Here is a 24,526-nt window from a genome sequence, read left to right as displayed (position 1 = left end):
GGTGTGCAGGCTACCCAGCAGTAATCCGTCTCATGTCCACACAGTAGGCTATTCTGGCAATGATACTTCTATGGATTGCCAAATTGGCTGTTGGATGTGCTTCCGTTGGCCCTAAAAAAAACATTATTGTGATTGGCCCTTAAGTGTGTGTATTAGCGAAAACACATGTTGGAAACGTGAGTTGGATGTTCCCATTATGCCCTTCCCCATTTTGGCGCCCACACATAAAAAAAAACAAAGACACAAGGCAGAGTCATAAATGTAACTTAACTTTAATGCCACATCTCCAACTCTCAATTAGACTGCCTGAGAACATTCAGGGAACAACTTTGACCATAAATACGCTCACTGGTCCAATGGCTAACCAAACAAACCCCAAACCTAATGCAAGGTCTGGTAGCGAAGGGGGCTCAATGGGGGATACGAGGAGGGGGCAGAGGAGGAGGTCGAAGGCATGTATGCCGCAGAGGTGGGACGATTAATCTGAAGAGGTGGGAGAGCGGAAGAGTATGGGGTGGGCAAAGGGTTTGGGACATTGGGGTAGGGACGGTAGGAGGAACCTGATGGATGTCCATGTGACCATGGCGAAAAATATGTTTCGGCCTGCAATGAGGGTGCAGAGGCAGGAGGTGGGGCGTGCGGCACAGCGGCAGAGGGGTCAGGCCTACGGCCAGTTAAGGTGCGCATATGAAAAATAAGATCTGCGACATCGGGTAGGGGCTGTGGGGCCTCAAAAATATCCGCCAGTGCAAACACACAAGTCATATATGCTGCCCGGCGACTCGATTCCATCCCGCGACAGCGCCCACCGATGGCATTGCCAAAGCTCTGATATTCATCCTCCGCCTCCACCCTCCGAATCATGCTGATCGCTTGGCCCACGACGGTGTCGCTTGTATCCTCAGGGGCAACACGCTTTCGGCCACCCACTCGTTGCCGACGACGGGACCTTTCGGCCGGGGGGGGCTGGAGAGGTGTGGGCAGGAGGAACAGCTGGGGCCGGGGTTGCCTCGTGGGGGACATCATCCTCAGGCACATTTGCAGACGAGGCTCCGACGGACTGCTCCTGCACCTGGGCACGGGCACTCACGCGCGGCGTCCGCGGTGGAATATTGCCTTGAGTTCTGCAAGGAAAAAAGAAGGCACTGACTTTGGTGATTGAGAAGACATTTTGCGGACTGTTTGTCAGTCGCTAATCTCATTTACATAGGCTTTGGACATTCTACACACACACGAACTGACACCAAGCTTGGGGGGGAATCTAAAGAGGCTTTCTCTTCATGAAGAGAATGAGTTACATAAGCAACGCAGAGTGATAGGTGATAATGTGTAAGGTTAAGGGACATTTTCGTGACGACACTGGCCAAAGCAAACCAAACATGTCCACTGTAATCGTCAAAGAAGGGAAATAGAAATCCTTTCAATTGGAATCACGTGGTTCATGCGCTCCCTTTTAACACAGGTGTGTGTGCGCAAAGAGACTCACCTTCTTAGCTCCCTGCAGGGAATGAGAAAAGCAAGTTCATCGTAGTAGGCGATCCCTGCGCCCCGTGATGGAGAGGAGCCACTTGCTGGTGTTTTCGACACCTGCTTCCTGAATCGGTCGCGGACTGTCCGCCACCTGTTGCGCACATCATTTTCTGTAAAAGGAAGGATGTTTTTTAAATTAGGGCATAGGGGATGAAGTCAGGTGTATACAGATCAATCGCTTCCTATGGCCTGTTGTGAGGAGATATCATCAATGCAACCACATCATTGGGGCAGAACTTGAGTAGCCAGTGGTTATGGCTACGGCTGGGTTCCCACGACCTCTTGCCATGCCAAAAGTAGGCATTTCAGGCCTATTTTACGCCGCATGCCGCGACGCCGCCAATACGCTGGCAAACATCTGCCTATGCATTTAAATGTGCATATGGTTGGCCACGCTTGCAAAACGTACTTTATGTCGTTAAATGGAGTGTCTAACGCAGGATTTAGTGCCGTCAATAGGCCATGTGATCAACAACTGCGCACGTGCCATAGTGACATGACAGAAGTTGGGGTATGGTTTAGCTAGGCAGGAAAGGCAAAATTAGTGCAGATATTTTGCAGCATGCTAATGATGCTAAACAACCTAAGCAAACAGTGTTTTTACCTCTCTGCATTACAAACTAAATGCAAACTTACCAATCACTCCCTGCTCCCTCTCCAGCATCCCGTCCCACTCGGGGTACAGACCGCGGCACACGAACGTCCATCCCTCGTCACGTGCGTTGCGGTCGCTATAGGCAGCTATAGATGTGTCCCATATTTCGGGCCTACTATGCACCTAGAAAAAAAAAACACAGTGCATATTGCAGTTTGCTTGGTACTCTGGAATCACGGTGGAGCTGTTACATGGTGATCTGCCTTAGAATATGGACATTCTGCAGGTGCTGCTAGTGTTAAACCATACATAGTAGACCTCTTGAAACAACATGACACAAACATATACATGTACTTACCAGATTTATGAGGGACGAAACCTACATGTCCATGCGTCTATATCTGGACATTGCAGCCTGGGTTCAGAGTTGTCAGTTTTCTTTTTGAAAAAATCCCTGTCAGGCTGCAAGCCGAAAATGGCGTCTTCCTTTTCTATACTGAATGATGATGTCATATCCTGCTCCGGCAGGAAATACGCACCGCAACAGACACGAAATCCGCACCACACATAACATCTGCGGACTTCATTGCGGAAGTTAGAATCTCCATTGAAGTGAATGGAGAACTTCCGCAATGAGTCCGCAACCAGTCCGCCACTGCTCCGCAACAGACAGAGCATGCTGCGGACACCAAATTCCGCTCCGCAGCCTATGCTCCGCAGCGGAATTTTACGCATCGTCTAAACGAACACTGCTAAATTAAAGTGGAAGTCAATGGAGAAACGGCTGGAATTCAAGTGAAATTCCGCCACGTGTGAACCCAGCCTAAGACCTAATATAGCAGACATAAAATGGCGACAGCACCCTGCGACACGAATGCCACCTAAACCACTAAATATAAATAAATATGCACTAAAGCTAAATCTACTTACAAATAGGGAGGTTCTTAGTGCACATTTTGATCAAAAAGTGTTAGCCCACCTGCCACGACAAGGCGACCTCTGTAAGGTGGGAACCTATGCTGCACAAGACCTAATATACACGTGTGAGTCAAATGCTAACAGTAAACATATTAAAGGTCTAAGACCTAAATAAACCACTCATCTCTTCCACTCCTGGAAAAACGTACCCATGTAAAATGTTTGGGGGAGTCAGACTGGCGTGCAGAGAACCCCAAATATATATCAATATATATGAGACAGACAGACATGAGATAGATAGATAGAGAGAGAGAGAGAGAGAGAGAGAGAGAGAGAGAGAGATAGATATGAGATAGATAGATATGAGATAGATAGATAGATAGATAGATAGATAGATAGATAGATAGATAGATAGATAGATAGATAGATAGATAGATAGATAGATAGATAGATAGATAGATAGATATGAGATAGATAGATATGAGAGAGATAGATAGATAGATAGATAGATAGATAGATAGATAGATAGATAGATAGATAGATAGATAGATATGAGAGAGATAGATAGATAGATAGATAGATAGATAGATAGATAGATAGATAGATAGATAGATAGATAGATAGATAGATAGATATGAGATAGATAGATAGATATGAGATAGATAGATAGATAGATAGATAGATAGATATGAGATAGATAGATAGATAGATAGATAGATATGAGATAGATAGATAGATAGATAGATAGATAGATAGATAGATAGATAGATAGATAGATAGATAGATAGATAGATAGATAGATAGATAGATAGATATGAGATAGATAGATAGATAGATATGAGATAGATAGATAGATAGATAGATATGAGATAGATAGATAGATAGATAGATAGATAGATAGAAAGATGAACAAATGGATCCTGCAGCACCGGTATAGTGTGGGTGCAAGCCAACGAGAGCAGACCAAGATCCCAATTGTATACGGTACAAAAAATAGGCAGCACTCCGTTCAAGTAAAGGTGAAAAAAGAGGGTACTTTATTGTCCCATAGACAGCAACGTTTCAGCTCCTTCCACTGGAGCCTTTCTCAAGCAACAAACATGTGTGTGATACAGTGTATAAATCTTAGTGTCAATCAGCAATCCAATTAACCCCTTAATGACCAGCCTATTTTGGACCTTAATGATGAAGCTATTTTTTACGTTTTTCAATCGTCGCATTCCAAGAGCTATAATGTTTTTATTTTTGCGTCGACATCGCTGTATAAGGTCTTGTTTTTTGCGGGACAAGTTGTATTTTTTAATAGCACCATTTTTAGGTACATATTATTTATTGATTAACTTTTATGAACTTTTTTTTGGGGGGGAATAGAAAAAAAACAGAAATTTCGCCCCTCTTTTTTGCGTCCTAAATCTACGCCGTTTACCGTGTGGTATAAATAACACAATAACTTTATTCAGCGGGTTCTTACGATTGCAACGATACCAAATTTGTATAGTTTTTGTATGTTTTACTACTTTTACACAGTAAAAACGCTTTTTTTTTCAAAATTCTTTGTTTTTGTGTCAATATTTGAAGAGCCGTAAAGTTTTTATTTTTTCGCCGATGCGGTTGTATGAGGGCTTTTTTTTTTGCGGGACGACTTGTAGTTTTTATTGGTACCATTTTGGAGTAGATGCGACTTTTTGATCACTTTTTATCACATTTTTTTAAAGTCAGTATTCACAGAAAACAGCAATTTTTCCATAGTTTTTTATTACATTTTTTACGCCGTTCACCGTGCGGGTTAAATAATGTAATAGATTTATAGTCGGGGTCGTTATGGACACGGCGATACCAAATATGTGTAACTTTTTAACTTTATTTTGTTTTTTTAATAGTAAAGCATTATGTATGGGGAAAAGCTGGATTTTTCATTTTTTTTCACAGTTTTTTTTAAAATTAACTTTTTTAAACTTTTTTTTCACTTTTTTACTAGTCCCATTAGGGGACTATAATATGCGATTCTGCGATCGCATTTATAATACACTGCAATACTTTTGTATTGCAGTGTATTACTGCCTGGCCGTTTAACACGGACAGGCATCTGCTAGGCCTCCGGCATGATCTAGCAGGCATTCGCTCCAGGCAGACCTGGGGGTACGAAATCGTCTAACCATAGTATCCAAAGTTCTATAAACAGTATCTGGGTCACTAACGATTCTCTTAACCCTCATTAGTTGACTCGTGGGCAGACTTTCAATCATCCTCCGTGGATGATTGCTGTTAAACATGAGCAAATTATTGCAATCCGTGGGTTTAGTATATAATTCAGTGGTGAAAATGTCCCCATCCAGTTTAACCAAGACATCCAAAAATTGGATGTCAGTGTCTGAATGTACCATCGTAAATTTAACCTTATCATCAAAAGAATTTAAGTTGTTGTAAAATTCATATAGTGACTCACAATCACCTGACCAGATAACAAAAATATCATCTATGTATCGCCACCATCTGATAACGTATTCAAAATGGTGGGACACATAGATGAACAAATCCTCCAACGTACGCATGTATATGTTGGCATAGGTGGGGGCAATATTCGACCCCATCGCGGTGCCTTGTAATTGGAGATAAAAACTATCTCCAAAGAGAAAATAGTTTCTTCTCAAGATAATAGATAATAATTGTAGAAGAAAATTGCAACATTCTGGTGTAAAGTCAGAGACATCCAAAAACTTTTTAACAGCCTGTATACCCCCAGTGTGATCAATTACCGTATACAGATTGGTGACGTCAAATGACACCAATATAATATTTTTGTCTGGTGTTATAGTGACTTCACTCAGTTTATTAAGGAAATCTGATGTGTGCCTTATATAGGAAGTGGCCTCAGTGGCATAAGAGCGCAAAACCTTATCCAAAAAAATAGCGATATGACAAAAAATTTAATCCGTCCCTGAGACGATAGGTCGCCCAGGTGGGTCCACAAGGGACTTGTGTATTTTTGGGAGAGTATAAAGAACCGGAGTTCTAGGTTGCTCAAAGTACAAATAATCGGCCAGGTTCTCATCAATAATTCCACCAATCGTGGCTTCAACCAGAATGCTTTTAATCTCCCTCCCAATCTCAAATTTTGGGTCATAATTAATACATTTGTATATCTCTGTGTCATCGAGTTGCCTCCTGATTTCCCTAAGATACGATGAGGTATCCATTACCACCACTGCTCCACCTATATCGGCAGGTTTGATAGTAATGGTAGTATCCCTAGCTAATTCATTCAGTGCTCTAGATTCAGCTAACGTTAGATTAGGACGTTTAAACGTAACACCTTGCATGCACTCCGTTTTGAGCAAATCAATTTCACCTTTAACTGCTGCAATAAAAGCCTCAATAACCGCCATGTTAACCGGGGGTACAAATTTGATCCCTTTAGAAAGACCCAATTGTCTAAGACTCAATTCAGATTCAACATTACATACAGGTGCAGTTTTATCTGAAAACCAAAACTTCAATTTAATCGCTCTAAAGAACCGGAATAAATCGGCAATCAGTCCGTCAAAGAGGAAGGACAAAATGAGAGTCCCTTATTCAAAAGCATTTTTTGAGGTTCATACAGTACCTTAGAGGAAATAATGAACACTAGCGTTTCCTCAACGCCATCGCTCCTCTCTTCATCATTTGCCTCGGTTTGTAATTCCTGTGTGCTAGGCCGCCAGCGGTGCCGTCTTCCCCCTCTTCTAGTGCGCTTCCAGCTGGTGTGGAAGTCACCGGGTTTCCCCTAAAAAACAGGAGGAGTCCACATTCGTCAGACCCCCTTGTGTGGTAGATTTTCTTCGTCTCCTGTTATCTCTATAACTGGACCCATCATTGGTGTCTACATTCTGCCAATTGTAGATCTTGCCTTTGCCGTAATCATCCGCATCCCTACTCCATTTCCTTCGTTTGGTTTCTTCCAATTCCGTCTGCAATCTTTTAACCTGTGAGTTCAGGTTGTCAGAAAAATTGATATACTCCTGATCTTCGATACTGGATTTGAAAGTATTATCAATTTCACGTATATTATTGCCAACCATCTGTATTTCTTGTTGCAAAACCGGCGTTAACGCGGGTAAACCGTCCCTTTATCTGCAAAATCATGCGGCCATGAATTAATGCACCCTTTATGGCCGCACGATTTTGCAAATTACAACAGCTTACCCCCTATCCATTCTCTATGGGAGCGCCGGAAAAAGCAGAACACTGTACTCGGCTATCTCCGGTGCTCCCATAGAGAATGAATGGAGGCAGTGCGCATGCGAATGTAACCGGAATACCCCTTGACGAGGTATTTGACAGCCGCTCCTACATAGTGCCGGCGCGGTTGTTGGCCGCGTTGCGACAGTGTGAGGACCTCTCCGTGTGGCCGTACCCTAAAGAATCCTTTCTCCCCATACATAACACCAAGTTCCCCTCCCCCATGATTCATAATAAGCTCCTACACCACAAAATAAACTATACAGAAGTCCCCCTCCCCACAAAATACATTTATAAAGAATCCCCCCCCCCCCCCACACACACTCCTATAGCATTTAGGGCAATGTCCCCTCACCTTCAAAATCGATCTGTAAAAAAATACACACACACAAAGTACCTATAACCTAGTCTCCCCTCCCCCACAAAATCGATCTTTGCAAAAAACAAAAACATCCTGTTACACATCACATAAAGCCCCCTCTCCCCCTCCCTCACACAGCACATAAATAAACATAGATTAAGCTAAAGCTGCTGCTTTTACCTGACTCCGGAGCTCCGTGGAGGAGTCTTCACTGTGGCAGCAGCACAGCAGGAAGGAGCTGCGGGAGGCACTCAGTCTGTGTGACACTGCAGTACAGGCTGTGCCGATTGGTGGAGCAGACAGAAGCACCTGCTGCTCCTCCAATCAGCGCTCACTTCACACAGCAGTGGAGAGGAAGGAACATTTCTCCTCTCTGATGTGCGGCTCGTACCCGCTGGCGCCCCCCTTACAGCATGGCGGCCGGTGCCCTGTGCGACCGCACGTGTCGCACATAGCTAAGGCCGGCCATGATTATGAGCACCAGATTCCTGGGTTTATGGGCAGTTCAGGAATTAAGTTTGACATGTAGGGCTCAGAGAAATAGATGTAAATCTATTTCTGTGATGATTTTGTTGAGTTGATGGCGGCCCAGACAAACTTATATGCGCATCAGTTTCTCGCTCAAAACCCTTCATTCATATATGCCATACGCATTACACAAATATACTTACACGGATATGCACATACATTCACACTAAACATTTTACTTGTTTTTGTTTTTTTTTAGGAAAAAATATTGAATAAATGTATTTATTTTTTGTTAGTTTAGGTATTCAGTGTAGTTAGGATTAGCGTCGGGTTCTGCATCAGGTAAGTGAGTGTCAAATGTCGTAGTTAGGTTTAGCCTCGGAAATTAGCGTAAAATAACGTCATAAGAGTTAGTTCTCATGGAAGTTAGGAAAATTCTAGTTTTTGTTTAGTTTTTATATAGCTTCATACAGCTGTATATATAGATTTATACATATCTAATTCTTTTTGTACTATATATACAAAATTAAACTACATTTTTGCTACTTTTTTTGTACAACTTTGTATATTTGTAAAAAAACGTACATGTGTTAAAGCACAATAAATAGATAATTCAATTGTCCATCAGGTCTTTTTCTGCTGAGGAGGCATCTGCCTTTCGTGCCTCCGACATGACACCCCATTCATCATCCTCATCCAGTGAGGAGTAGGAACCCTACAGATGTTACTACAGGAGAACCACACAAGCAGTCCCTGAGACAAGTGACCCCCACATGGACCATCCACCCAAGAATTATTAGCACCGGATTCCGAAGTTTATGGGCGTTTCAGGGATCAAGTTTGACACAGGAAGGGCTCAGAGACAGAGACTTTTTCAAAATCAATTTTTCTGATGATTTTATTGAGTTGATGGTGGCCAAAACAAACTTGTATGCCCATAATTGTTTTACTCAAAACCAATTGTCCATATAGGCCGAGCCCCAGATGTGGACCCGCGGAGATGGTTAAATTCAACGTTTTTTGATTGAATATGGGGCTATTGTAGAAGCCATTTATCAGGGCCTACATACCACATTGCAAACAAATTTTGAGACAATACTTTGGGTCCTCCGTTATAATAATGCAGTTGTAGCTATGCACTTCTTCACCTGGGGAAAATATTTAGTGTGCCCCCCCCCCCCCCCCCCCACACACACACCTAGAACTTACTACATTTCTTTGCCCCCCACCCCACATATAATGTAATTTAAAGGGGTTCTCCCGAGTTTTTTTTAAAGTGTACCTGTAAAGATAAAAAACTGTTACATATGTGTTCCTTTTAAGATAATAAAAACTTTTCAAAATATTATATTTACATTACTGCAAGCGTTAGCCCGCTATACTGCAGCTTTGTTCCCTCTCTTCCTGCTACTCCGTTGCTGTTACAGCTGCAGTCCCTGCTCGTTGTCATTTGGAATCTGTAGCCAACATCAGATGCTGGCTACCGATTCCATGAAGAACAATGGCTGAGAGGGAGGAGAGCTCCCGATTCTCAGCCATCTGATACAGAATAGCTGTCACTGCTTGCCGCTGTTTCTAGCTGTTTTTCACAATGTACTTCACTGCTGAAATCCCGAGGCGCAGCGCTAGTAGAGGCTCTGCCCGGGACTCCGGACCTGGGAATCCTTCTGATGGGCAGTGATGTCAGAATTCCCAGGCGCGGAGTCCCGGGCAGAGCTTCTGCTAGCACTCTGCCTAGGGATTCCGGCACTGGGGAAGCCCCTGACGTCACTTCCCATATATGGGCAGTGACGTCAGCAGCACTACTAGGGTCCCCAGGCAGAGCGCTAAAAGAGGCTCTGCCCAGAACTCGGCACCAAGGAAACCTCCTGACGTCCCTGGCCATATATGGGCAGTGACGTCGGGAGGATTCCCAGGTCCGGAATCCCGGGCAGAGCCTCTACTAGCGCTATGCCCAGGTATTCCGGCACTGAGGAGGCCCCTGACGTCACTGTCCATATATGGGCAGTGACGTCAGGAGGTTTCCCTGGTGCTGAGCCCTGGGCAGATCCTCTTCTAGCACTCTGCATGGGGACCCTAGCAGTGCTGCTGATGTCACTGCCCACATAGGTGGGCAGTGACGGCAGGGGCTTCCCCAGTGCCGGAATCCCTGCCCATATATGGACAGTGACGTCAGCAGCAGTGCTAGGGTCCCCAGACAGAACGCTAGAAGAGGCCCTGCCCGGGACTCGGCGTCAGGAGATTATCCTGGCACAGTCCTGGGCAGTGCCTCTACTAGCGCTCTACCTGGGGATCCTAGCACTGCTGCTGACGTCACTGCCCATATATGGGCAGTGATGTTGGGAGCTACCAGATATCTACATTTGAAGTGCCCTTATCATTTCAATAAACTTGACATGTTATAGTGATATGTCAAAAGTTTTGATTGGTGGGGATCCGAGCTCTGAGACCCCCACCGATTGTTAAAATGAAGCAGCAGAAGCGCTCAGGTGAGCGCAGTGCCGCTTTGTTTCTGCTCGGCTTTCCTCACGGTTTATCCAATATATATATATATATATATATAAAATTTCATCTGGTGGGGGGGCGAACATGTCTTGGGGCTTGTGCCATTAAACTTTTAAGACCCTAGCAATGCCCCTGGTATATATACAAACACACATATATGTGTGTGTATTTGTGTGCCTATTGCCGCAATGTTACCCTGGTACTGCTAGCACTAATTTATTTTTTATCTTTTGTTTTTTTACAGATTCCTGGCAACAGGAAACTCATTTGCATCACTGCATTTTGAGTTTTTGCTGAGGTTCTCCACAATTTCTCAGATAATACGTCTGACCTGCAAAGCCATCTGAGAGCGGCGGTGATACCATAGCCCAAGGCACAAGACTGGCTTCCAATTACTGAGGGATTCTACCAACGAGCAGTTTCCCAACTGTGGGCGCGCTGGCTGGCAAAAAAAACATTTGTGTGAGGAAGCCGCCTCACTCAGGGTCCCTATATTTCAATTACAAACAGTATTTCTCGGTGGTGCTGTTGGCCTTGGCTAACAGCGACTACCGGTGTGTTATTGTTGATATACAGGCCTATGGGAGCTCTTCGGATTCTGGCATCTTCAGGGCTTCCAGAATGGGTGAACGGTTTCAGTCCAACCAGCTCGCCCTTCCAGAACCAAGACGACTGCCTGGATCTACTGCATCTCAAGCCCCATTTGTCATCGTGCAGATGAAGGATTTGGACTTTCCCCCCATGTGTTGCAGTCATTCCCCTGGCGTGGATTGGATGAAAGGAGGCATATTTTTAGTTACCTTCTCACCTGGGCGAGACGGTATGTGGAGTGCGCCTTCAGAATTCTCAGCAGCAAATGGCGGTTATTCCAGAGCCCTATTCACATGGATCTACAGAATGTGATGCTCACTCTCCATAATTTCTGCAGGATTCATGAGTCTATGCTTGACATTGACCTGGAGCGGTTTCCTCCAACTTCTAGCATCGAAGACCTTGAGCAGCGGGACTTTTGACTTCAAAATTCTATGTGGACCACTTTGTTCCTCTGCTGCGGCAGTTCCTTGGCAGATGGATGCAGTAGATAGTTGGATATGTACTGTTGTCATTCCTGTGTTGGTTCTGGACTTTATGTTTTGTTTAGATAGTTCGTTGTTCCCGGTTTTAGGTATTAGTTAGGGACTCGCAAGAGAATGGGGACCCTTGACGTGGGTTGCGAGCTTAAGTATTTCTGCACAATCCTTGTTTTCCCCTTTTTCAATTTTTAAAAATTAAAAAAAATAATTTTTCTTTAGATTTCACAATATTTTTTTTGTTGTCATATTTAAAAATGTTTCATATATTTTTCAATTATCATCTTTACCCAAAAAATAAATTAAGGGTAAAAGGTATTGTGCTCAGAAATACAAACCAATACCTCATGGATGTTGATTATATCAAATGTATAGTGATGTGTGGAAGAAAAAATTAAAAAAAAAAAAAAGCAACCGAGGGGAAAGGTTTAAAAAAAAGTTCAAAAGAAGACATTTAAAATAAAATAAAAAATTTATATGCTTAATAAAAAAGTGTGGTGTTGAATTGGGTTTTTCCATCTTGGACAATTGTGGCATATCGACAAATGTCCAAGATGGATAAACACCTTTATGGTCTGTATAAATTCTACATACAGTACACATACCCATACATTATACATACAGAACCTGTACCCATACATTCCACGTACAGCGTACATATAAACAAACATTGTAGTATACAAATAACAGAAAAATATTTTTTTTAAATTCATAAAAAAAGTTTTTCAGAAATAAATAACCAAAAATAAAATTTAAATATTACAATTCAAAAAGATCCTGTGATCCTGCACCAGGAGCACTAGGTCCATGCTGGTCACCACCCTGGCCTTGTGTTGAGTGGGGATAATTAGAAAATTGACCACCTGAATAAGAGGAGCTGGGGGATCTGAAAATGAGCCTATCCTGGGAGTACAAGGGCTGAGAAGGATGGTAGTAACCCTTGTACTGCGGTGGCATCGGTGGTGGTGGAGTCTGCAGGTTTGAGGACGGGTTTTGCCCACCCAGCCTTCTCCGATGAAGCTTTGGCATTATAGAGTTCCATTGGCGCAGTACTGGAGGTGAAGACCTGCAGGACCGCAACTATGGCTGACTCACAATGAAATAGCTGGTCACGGGACACCTGCTTCAAGTGCATGGCCATTACTTGTCCAAAAGTGTCCTCCACCGCCTCCTCTGATCTTCTGGACAGGTGTGCCAGCACCTGGGCATCGATTAGGTCCCTCGTCTCCTGCTGTCTGCAACCCTGCTTGCGGCCTCTGGATCTGGGTGGCAGGGTCCGGCAACTTGAGACTATCTGGTTCTCATCGGAGTCCTCATCCTGTAGACCATCTTGAGTTCTACGATTGAATACAGAGAAAATATGTTATCACTATGCCCTACCAACTGCAAAAAAAATTAGCTAGCCCTAGTGACACACTTAGCTACGCCTATGTAACGGATAGGGGTATGTACCTGTGCGACAGCATAGGCCGATGCTTCAAAAATGTAAAAATAAATAAAAGAAAATTACAAATTGTATACTTACAGCCCAATGTCCATCACATCGCTGAGGAACCTCAGATGTTTCTTTTTTCCTACTACCATCACGGCTTTTCCCCTTTGCATTCAGCTCCCTCCTATATTTATCGTGGCACATATTCCAACGCGGTTTCGCGTCACTGCCTGTGTAAAAAAAAATTAAAAGTATGAAAAAAACGAGGATGGTGTTGGGGGGGGTTTAATTTAAAAAGTTTGGGGCAGGGTGTCAACTTATATAACTTGGCCCGCTGCTTTCTTGACAGTTTCCCACTCCTCTGCATGTAGCTCTTGGACTACCTCCGTAGCTCTTGTCCTTTCCCGGAGCAGCCGGGGGTTCCTCAGCAGCGGGGTCCTCGGCTGGTTCGCGCAAGGGCTGTTGTTGGCCGTTCAATGAGGGACACTGCAAGTTCTTGTCGGAATGCCGCTACAAGCACGAGTGCTCTGGTTGCGGTAGAGGGCACAGCTTGTCGCAATGTTTCAAGCGGGGAAAAGGCGCGGAGGCTGGACAAAAGAGGGGTGACGCCAGTGAGGGTGGCAGAGATGCTGCGGTTCCTCGGGAGGTATCCAGATAAGACGGCAGCAGAAATATTGCGGGCGGGGTTTTCGGATGGTTTTCATATCCCTTGTCGTTTGGACTGTTTGGGGCGGGTTTATAAGAATTTGCATTCGGCGTTCGAACAACCGGGGATAGTTTTGGAAAAAATTGAGAAGGAAGTTCGGCTGGGTCGGATCGCAGGCCCCTTTTGCGATCCTCCGTGGCCTAACAAATTTCGCCTCATTCATCACCTGTCGTACCCTGCGGGTGGGTCGGTGAATGATAGCATTGATCCCGGCTTATGTTCTGTGTCTTATACGTCTTTTGACACCGCCGTTTCGTGGGTTCGGAAATTTGGCAGGGGGTCCTTGCTAGCAAAAACTGACATTGAGACGGCTTTTAGGTTGCTGCCGGTACATCCCGATAGCTTGCCATTGCTGGGTTTTTGCTGAGAAGGAGCCTTTTACGTAGATTGTTGTCTTCCAATGGGCTGTTCGATCTCGTGCGCATATTTGAGGCGTTCAGTTCCTTTTTGGAGTGGGTAGTGCAACAGGAGGCGGGCTGGATGTCGGTGTTGCATTATCTCGATTACTTTTTGTTTGTGGGCCCCCCGGATTCGAGGATCTGTTCAATTGTCTTGCATACCATGGAGTGTGTAGCGGGTTTGTTTGGTGTCCCGTTGGCGCCTGAGAAAACGGAAGATCCAGCGACTCAGGTGACGTTTTTAGGAATCATAATTGATACTGTACGGATAGAGTGCAGGTTGCTGGTTGATAAAGTGGTAGATTTGCGCGATACAATAGCTAGCATGGCGGGGATGCGAAAAGTGCAGCTGCGGGCGCTTCAGTCCTTGTTAGGTAAATTGAATTTTGCCTGTAGGATTTTGCCTATGGGAAGGGTGTTCTGCCACCAGCGGGGGTGGCGGGACCCCATCATTTCATTGACTTGTTGGCTGACGTGCGGGCAAATTTAGCAATCTGGCAGCAGTTTCTTGGGTGCTACAGTGGAAGGTTTGTGTGGATGGAGGCGGTAGTGTCCAATGTTGATCTTGAGATGCATCGGGAGCACACGGATTTGGGGCACTTTTTCAAGGAGAGTGGTGTGCAGGGACGTGGCCGGCCTCTTGGAGGGAGGAGGGGCTGGTGGCTCATTTGGCTTTGTTGGAATTGTTCCCTATCGTTTTGGCAGCTGAGATATGGGGCGAGCAGCTGAGGAATAAGAGGGTAAGTTTTTGCTGTGATAATTTGGGGGTGGTCCAGGCCATTAACAAACAGACTGCCAGTTCTCCCCCGGTGGTAAAACTGCTGCGTCAACTAGTGCTGCGTTGTCTCAGTTTGAATGTGTGTTTTGTAGCTGTTCATGTTCCGTGTATTGTTAATGATATCGCTGATTCTCTCTCGGTTTCAGTGGGACAGGTTTCGCAGGTTGGCGCCGGGAGCGGAGCAACATGGGAAGTCCTGCCCTCCCTGGCTGTGGGACGTGGTCTAGGGGTATCGGCGGCGCTGATTAGACAGCTTATTCCAGGGTGTGGTCACGTTGGGAAGGCTTGATGCGACAAGTAGGTGTGCTGGTGGCGGATGATTCCTTGGAAACTTTGTTGTTATATTTTATTGGTTTGTCGTTTAGCGAGGGGGCATCTTTTTCAGTGGTGTCGCAGAGAGTGGCTGCGGTGGCATTTTGGTGTAAGTTGCACGGGGTACTTGATGCGTCTAAGTCTTTTTTGGTGCGACAGACGCTTAAAGGGAAGGTGTCACGATATATGCTATATGAGGGAGCAGAGGCAGGAGCAGGTAAGTTGTGTATGTGATGTGTGTGTATGTTCGTGTTATACTGTGTGATTACTACTGTATCTAATCCTCCTACACTGTGCATTTGCTCAAAAAATGGCGGCACACAGTGTAGGAGGTTTGAGCATTCAACCCCCTCTAGGACACTATAGCGTGTGTGTCTTCTCCAATTTTGCAGCAAAAAGCAATAAGGTTGCTTTACCACATGCCAATGCTGCAATTTTGGGAATTGCTCCCTCTAGTGACCAGCACATGGAAATGTTATAAATTAGAATCTAATTTATAATATCTCCTGACTTGTGAAAAAATTTGAACTATGTGTAATCATTTATATACTAACAGTTTAACTAAAAAAATATATATATATTTTTCTAGCGACACATTCCATTTAAGGGCTACCGAAAAGGCGGGGCTCGGCGGGATGTTAGGCGCCCCCGTATCATTTGAGTTATTGGGAGAGTTGTGTGTCAGTTTGGGCGGTGTGTGTACTTCACAGTATGAGGTGTGTTTGTTCCAGGCAGCGTTTTCCTTGGCGTTTTTTGGGGCTTTCAGGATTTCAGAGTTGGTTGCACGGAGTGGCTTGGTGGTTTGGGGTTTGCTGTTGAATGACGTAGCGGTACTGGGTGACATTGTTTCTTGTTTGATTAGGCGGTCTAAAACGGACCAGATAGGAAAAGGGGTGAGCGTGGTGCTTTCACGTTTGGAGGGCTCCCCATGGTGCCCGGTGGGGTGTGTGGAGCGTTTCTTTAATATTCGGAAGACGGGTGGTGGCTCTTTCTTAATGCATGGGAACGGTAAGTCATTGTCTCGGTTTCAGTTTATTGCGGTTTTCCGAAAGTGTTTGGTGGCCCTGGGTTTGGATGCTAGGGAGTTCTGTTCGCATTCCTTTTGGATTGGGGCAGCTACGGAGGCATCCAGGTGGGGTCTGGGGGATGCAGTGATTGAAGATTGGGCGTTGGGAATCTGCTAGGTTCAAGGGGTATGTCCGTCCTCTGTTGTTATAAGTGCTGGTGTTCTTGCTTGAAAATGCTGGGGGTGTTGTGGTGGTGTTTTGTCTGCAATGTTGTTATTTCTATTTTCATGAGCGGTGGCGTGTATGGCGTGGATTGTTGGCCATTCATACGTGTACTGGGGTGCACTGCGAGCCGATGTTCGACCTGATGGTCGGCAATTGGGCTTTCACAGGTCAGATATGCAGGTTCGCTGGTTAGGGCTCCGGGGTATGCTTTGGAACAGGGTGTTGTCGGAGGTCCAGTTCTATGCAGGTATGGATAGGCCTCCGGATATCTTGTTGCTACACGTCGGGAGTAACGTTTTGGGGATCCGCCCCTCTAGAGAGATTGTGCGGTTCATCAAATTAGACCTTGTTAAGGTTCTGGTCATCGTTTCCTAATTTGATTGTGATCTGGTCGGATATCGTGGCCAGACAGGCGTGGCGGAATGCTAGGAGTGTTGAGGGGTTGAACAGGGCCAGGGCAAAAATTAATAAAGAGGTGTTACGTTTTGTCCGCCGTAATGGGGGTTTTGCAGTGCGACACAAAGAACTGGAGATACTGTCCCTGGGATTTCGGCGCAGCGATGGGGTTCACCTTAGCCCGGTTGGCATAGATATGTGGTGTTCGGGCCTGTAGGACGGTTTGAAATCAGCCCTTAGGGTTTGGCTGGACGGCCTCCAGTAAGGTTTCACTGTGGTCCGTCTGTGGCGGGGAGAAGGGGTCCTTGAAGGCAGAAATTTTATGGTAAGGTGCACGAAAATGGGCCGTGCATCTGAAGGTCTAATACAATTAATGGAGTTCTGGGGGGAAGGAGTCCCCCAGGAATAGTTGGATAGTTGTACTTTGGTGCCCTTAGGCCAGGTGTGGACGGCTAAGGGTAAGGGGTTTTACCTTACTTGGAGAGTAGGGGTTAAAAAATGGAGACTGCCTCTAAGGATCGTTTTGCCCCCAAAATGGAGAAGATAGAACAGGGTAATATCTTCTAGGATGTTTTGTTGATTGTTTGTCATTTTACATTGTATTTTATGTAAAGTTATTTATGAGAATTTTGTTAATAAATATGGCTGCTATGGCCTTACACCAATAACGGTAGTGGAGTCTTTATTGGAGGGAAAGGTGGGGCCATGTTTGAGACGGGTGTCAATCTTCTGTCCTTAAAGTCATGTGTCCTTGTAGTCTTCCGGCCTTTTGTCTCATATGACTGGGCGGTCCTGGATGGCTTGTATAAGCTGCCTTTTGCTGAGAGACATTTTGGCACTCACGACACTCTCCAGGGATGCCCTCAGGGCAAGGCCCCAAAAAACAACCTGTAAAATCCCCTGCCGTCACATAGCAACACTTCTGTAATTAGGGATGCACCTCCGTAGCCATCCACAATTTCAACTCCCCCATAGACTTCTATGGGGGAGTCCGTGCTTCAATTGTGGACAAAAATAGGACATGTTCTATAATTTGGAGATCATTTCCACGGCACGGACACCCATTCATAAATATTCGGAAAGGTGTACGTGGCCCATAGAAATGAATGGTTCCGTAATCTACGGTCGTGTGCATGGGGCCTAACAAACTAACAATTTTACCACAGCCAATAATAGTACCACTGTTTCGCACACATTTATAGTACTGCTATATGATAAATACATATATGGAGACATTACATATACACAATACACACACGTTACACACAGGGCCGGCCTTAGGGTTGTGCGAGTGCACAGGGCGCTGGCCCCTCCAATCATGTAGGGGGCGCCACTGGGCTCTGCCTCTAATCTGTTCTTAGTTACACACACAGAGTAAATAACAGCCAAGGAGCAAAGGAGGAAGCTCCGCCCTCAGCCCGTCCTGCACGAAGCCTGTGATCCTGTCAGCATGGAGAGATGGTGAGTGTCTGTGTATACACTACCGTTCAAAAGTTTGGGGTCACCCAGACAATTTTGTGTTTTCCATGAAAACTCACACTTATATTTATCAAATGAGTTGCAAAATGACTAGAAAATATAGTCAAGACATTGACAAGGTTAGAAATAATGATTTTTATTTGAAATAATAATTTTCTCCTTCAAACTTTGCTTTCGTCAAAGAATACTCCATTTGCAGCAATTCCAGCATTGCAGACCTTTGGCATTCTAGCTGTTAATTTGCTGAGGTAATCGGGAGAAATGTCACCCCATGCTTCCAGAAGCCCCTCCCACAAGTTGGATTGGCTTGATGGGCTCTTCTTGCGTACCATACGGTCAAGCTGCTCCCACAACAGCTCTATGGGGTTGAGATCTGGTGACTGCGCTGGCCACTCCATTACAGATAGAATACCAGCTGCCGGCTTCTTCCCTAAATAGTTCTTGCATCATTTGGAGGTGTGCTTTGGGTCATTGTCCTGTTGTAGGATGAAATTGGCTCAAATCAAGCGCTGTCCACAGGGTATGGCATGGCGTTGCAAAATGGAGTGATAGCCTTCCTTATTCAAAATCCCTTTTGCCTTGTACAAATCTCCCACTTTACCAGCACCAAAGCAACCCCAGACCATCACATGACCTCCACTATGCTTGACAGATGGCGTCAGGCACTCTTCCAGCATCTTTTCAGTTGTTCTGCATCTCACAAATGTTCTTCTGTGTGATCCAAACACCTCAAACTTCGATTCGTCTGTCCATAACACTTTTTTCCAATCTTCCTCGGTCCAATGTGTGCTTTTGCCCATATTAATCTTTTCATTCTATTAGCCAGTCTCAGATATGGCTTTTTCTTTGCCACTCTGCCCTGAAGGCCAGCATCCCGGAGTCGCCTCTTCACTGTAGACGTTGACACTGGCGTTTTGCGGGTACTATTTAATGAAGCTGCCAGTTGAGGACCTGTGAGGCGTCTATTTCTCAAACTAGAGACTCTAATGTACTTGTCTTGTTGCTCAGTTGTGCAGCGGGGCCTCCCACTTCTCTTTCTACTCTGGTTAGAGCCTGTGTGTGCTGTCCTCTGAAGGGAGTAGTACACACCGTTGTAGGAAATCTTCAGTTTCTTGGCAATTTCTCGCATGGAATAGCCTTAATTTCTAAGAACAAGAATAGACTGTCGAGTTTCATATGAAAGCTCTCTTTTTCTAGCCATTTTGAGAGTTTAATCGAACCCACAAATGTAATGCTCCAGATTCTCAACTAGCTCAAAGGCAGGTCAGTTTTATAGCTCCTCTAAATAGCAAAACTGTTTACAGCGGTGCTAACATAATTGCACAAGGGTTTTCAAGTGTTTTCTAATCATCCATTAGCCTTCTAACACAGTTAGCAAACACAATGTACCATTAGAACACTGGAGTGATGGTTGCTGGAAATGGGCCTCTATACACCTATGTAGATATTGCATTAAAAACCAGATGTTTGCAGCTAGAATAGTCATTTAGCACATTAACAATGTATAGAGTGTATTTCTGATTAATTTAATGTTATCATCATTGAAAAAAACTGTGCTTTTCTTGCAAAAATAGAGACATTTCTAAGTGACCCTAAACTTTTGAACGGTAGTGTATATGTGTGTATATGTTAGTGTGTGTGCGCATGTCTCTCTGTGTGTGTGTGTGTGTGTGTGTGTGTGTGTGTCTCTGTTTGTATGTGTATGTCTTTGTATGTGTATATGTTAGTGTGTGTCTCCGTCTGCATGTTGTTATGTCTCTTTGTAAAAGTGTGTGTTCAATATTAAAGTAGAACAGATAAAACAAAGATATCTGTGCTGCCTCCTATATACCTAGCTGCCCCCTATATTCCCTGCTGCCCTTTATACTATACCCTGCTGCCTCCTATATACCCTGCTGCCCCATATATATATATATATATATATATATATGCCTCTGTGTGTGTGTGTGTGTGTGTGTGTGTGTGTCTTTATATGTGTCTTTGGGTATAGTTATCATCTACAACATTATCTGTATTCAGAGAGTTATCAATGTGTTATCTGTGATATGTTACATAGGACTGCAGGTAACATCTACTACATTATCTGTACTCAGTTATTACTGTGTGTTATCTGGTGTTATATAGGGCTGTACATGAAATCTACAACATTATCTGTACTGGGTATATATGGGTCTGTTTGTGAATGTGTATTTGTGCTTGTATATATGTGCCTTTTATGTATTTGTATATGTCCTTGTCTGTGTATTTATCTGCCGGTGTGTATGTGTCTGTACGTCTATATATTTACCTGTATGTATATATTCCAGATGTGTGTATGTATATTTGCCTGTATGTCTAAATATCTGTCTCTATGTATGTACAGTATATATGTGGTTAATTTTTGGTTTGTGTAGGGGGCGACAATAGAGAGTCCCGCACAGGGTGCCATCCAACCAAAGGCCGGCCCTGGTTACACATACATTCACATTACATGCCCTGCCTGACCCCACTACCTACGCCGCTGGATACTGTGCAGTGCCCACCCCAAGATGACCCCAGTTTTGACCGTTTAGTTAAGATTAGGTCCCTCGTAGAGCATTTCAGCGCCAAATTTGCCCCCGAGAAATGTGTATCAGTTGACAGGTACCTGGTACATTTAAAGGAAGGTTTCAATCTTGCCAGAATCTGTACCCGGTAATAATGTTTTTTTGTCTCTTTGCCGGTGAGAAATAATGTACTATCAACTGAAAGTGGGGACCTAGAGAGAGAAGGTCCAGGAGCAGGGGAAGTCCGGCCCTGCATCACATCCTGACGAATAAGTCATTATTGTGGCTTTCAGCCAACAATCGACATCATCTACCCCCCCCCTTGTTTCTTGTTCTTTGAGGATAGGTATACAGGATGGGGGGGGGGTAGATCCTGCCCGTGATGAACTGGATGGGTGGCTTGCTTCCTTCATAAAGCAATAATTCTGTAGGGGGGATCATGCAGATGTGTTCTGCCGCAGCCTCCCTGGAGGAGCTAAATGTGTGTTGATCGCCCTAAAGGATGCCGGCCTTCCCCGTTTTCCCTCTAGAGCTCCTCACTTATGTGTTCATAGCAAAAACGCAATCAGCTGATCAGGAGAAAACCCGGCCACCTCCCTCGTAACTCATTAGCCTGAGCCCTGCGACAGAGGTCAAGTATCCGGTTTTTAGAGGTGGGACCCGCATCTATCTGTTATTTACAGGATACGCCATAAACGTCCAAGATGGGAATGCTCCTTTAAGGCTGGGGCTGACCACAACTTCAGTGTTGCCTTATGGTAAAACATGTTGCAAGTTTTATTTGATTTAGGGAAACACTGGGTCTTGGTCTGTAATACTGCGATCTTGCAGGCAATGCTGTTGGACCCCGAGCTTAAACAGGACTTCCAGGCACCTGTCACTATGGTGGTTTCCAGTGCTGTCCGCTATTTATTCTATGCAGGTGCATCCATACGGAGGAGACACACGTGTATTACACTATTCCCTACACAGGTATTGACGCACTTGTTTACTAAAAGCGAGTGGCTGCAGAGGTCATAATAAAGAATTATTTAACGCACCCACATTTTTTTGGGTTGGTAACAAAGATTATTCAAAGCAAAAATTTAAATTGGAGCTTTGCCTGGACTCTGGGCAAAAACCAGATGATCTATCCACAGGATAGGTCATCAGTATATGATCGGTGGGGGCCCGCACCGATCAGCTGCTTCCGGGAACCGGATGTTATGCAGTGGTCAGTGTCGGAAGCAGATCTCTCTGTTCATAGTATATCGGCCATGCTGCAACACTGCTCCTGTTGACTTGAATAGGAGCAGATCTTCAGTAACCCAGCACGGCTCTTATACTGTGACGGGAACCATCTTCTTCCGGACATGGATATCCGGTGCCCAGAAGCAGGGTCCAGGTGTCAGACTCCCCCATCGATCATATACTGATGACCTATCGTGTGGATTGGTCATCAGTATAAAAAAAACCGGCCTGTGCCCGGACAACTCCTTTAAGTGAAGTGCTCCCTGATAAATGTGAATGTACCCTCAATCCGTGTTCACACGTTGCGGTGATATCATGGTTTGTTTTTTTCTCCAAACGGCATGGTTAACACGGTACAGCAGCAAATAACGCAATACAGACCAATGTCCACCGAGGTGGAAGTTTATAATCAATTTCAGCATGATCACATCCAGAGCTGCATTCACAATTCTGCTGGCTGCAACTTAGAATTAGTTTACAATACTAACATTGAAAACACCACGTTTAGCCTATAACATTCTGCATTGTGGGATAATCTTTTGCATTATGCGTTTCTCACAATGAATAACTGCATGACCCAGCAGGGGGGGGGGAATAAAGCATGAGAGCTAAGAGGATAAGGCATGGTTGCAGTATTACCCATTGTTCCCATTACCCTCACATTCATTACATGACATTAGTTGCAAGTAAAGATTTATTATTTATATGATGTTCTATTCATTATTCCTGTAAAAACAGCCCATATATATATATATATATACACTCACACGTGACATTAAACGGCATGTGTAGTGATGTATATACACTGTACATGGGATACTTGGGTTTACTGCTGTACATACATACTCTCTATATACACAAGGCATTACATAGCAATAAAAACGGAGACTGCACCATCGATTTTCACATCCATTGTCTTTATGTATAGATCAGTCCAGCAACGTTGTGACACTACAACTCCCAGCATGTCCTGACAGTCACAGGTGGCAGACCACTGGATGAGGACATCCTCTATGGTTGTAGATATGGTTCAATAGGATATCTTCAGGACCACCGACCCACCCCCTCCAAATGTATTTAATTTTTTTTAAATAAGTCCTATAATTGTCTTCTGTGTAGTAGTGAATGTCTGATTCTAGGACAGGGGGTGACAACCGATATGGCCACCTTTACAGCTCCTACTAATACAACGGTTGTCACCCAGTTATCCAGGGTTAAAGGAACACTCCAGACAAAACCGGTGCACTGTGAAATGTTAAGAGCAGGGCCTGAGGGGGCGATACATGAGTAAAAGATGCAAAGACCACTGCAGAGATTTCCTGTGTCACGCTCCGACCCTCAGGCCTTGCACTAGGCAGAACACAATGTACCAGTTCTGTCTGGAGTGTTCCTTTAAAGAGGCTCTGTCACCAGATTCTCTAATCCCTTTCTCTTATTGCATGTGATCGGCGCTGCAATGTAGATAACAGTAACGTTTTTTTTTAAAAAAGTTCATTTGTATGTGTATTCAGAATCCGGACACTTCTGAATCTTTTCTGTGAGATTCCAGCAAGCCACTCGTAATCTCGCGAGATTTAGTTTCCCTTGCGGGAATCTCACAGAAAAGATTCAGAAGTGTCAGGATTCTGAGTACACATGACGTCCAGGCTGGAGATCATGTGTATTCATTATCAGGACACTTGTGTATGTGGCTGCTCATCGTTCTAGTAAGAACATTATGTGCTGTGTAAATGAATGGAGATGAGTGTATGACGCTGACTGGTCACTGATTGGTCAGCGTCATACACGTAAACACGCCCAGTTGGACATAACGAAAAAAAAAAACGCCCAATTGTCCATTTCAAAGGTCATTTGCATATATATATATAAAATAGCTCATAACTTGGCCAAAAATGAACGTTTTAAAACAAAACCTTACTGTTATCTACATTGCAGCGCCGATCACATGCAATAGGAGATAGGGATTTGAGAATCTGGTGACAGAGCCTCTTTAAATCTGTCAATTCACACAGTGATATAGGAGGGAAGGATGTATCACTAGGCAAAAAAATTTTCAGGTATCTGAGAAATCTAGCCGGCCCTTGGGTCTTTGTAGCTGAAATGGTGGCCCTGTTGGTTGTCACCCACCTTTCTCTGAAGCATATCACTAAGAATCAACTGAATACAATTTTACAACAAAAATTAACAACGTGACAGAAGAGGACAACTCAAGGATTATTTTTTTGGTGGGGGTGCTGGGGCTCTACTGACTTGTCTGTTTTAGTAAATAGTTGCAAATTGCCATAAAATAACAATTCTGCAGAATCTTTTCTTAGTGCCATTCCTCTGTTCTTCCTCCTGGAAATGTATGACTAAATTGACAACTTGCCATTA

The 24,526-nt window shown here is 44.4% G+C and overlaps 1 protein-coding gene across 2 annotated transcripts in view; it reads left to right on the top strand.

Moving 5' to 3' along the window:
* TAF1A (TATA-box binding protein associated factor, RNA polymerase I subunit A) overlaps positions 1–24,526 on the top strand; it is a 471,716-nt gene that overhangs the window by 241,657 nt on the left and 205,533 nt on the right. The window lies entirely within an intron of this gene.

The sequence above is a fragment of the Rhinoderma darwinii genome, chromosome 4 (assembly GCF_050947455.1).
Source record: "Rhinoderma darwinii isolate aRhiDar2 chromosome 4, aRhiDar2.hap1, whole genome shotgun sequence".
Lineage (NCBI taxonomy): Eukaryota > Metazoa > Chordata > Amphibia > Anura > Rhinodermatidae > Rhinoderma > Rhinoderma darwinii.
Note: the sequence above shows the minus strand (reverse complement) of the source record. Positions and strands in the feature narration are given on the sequence as shown.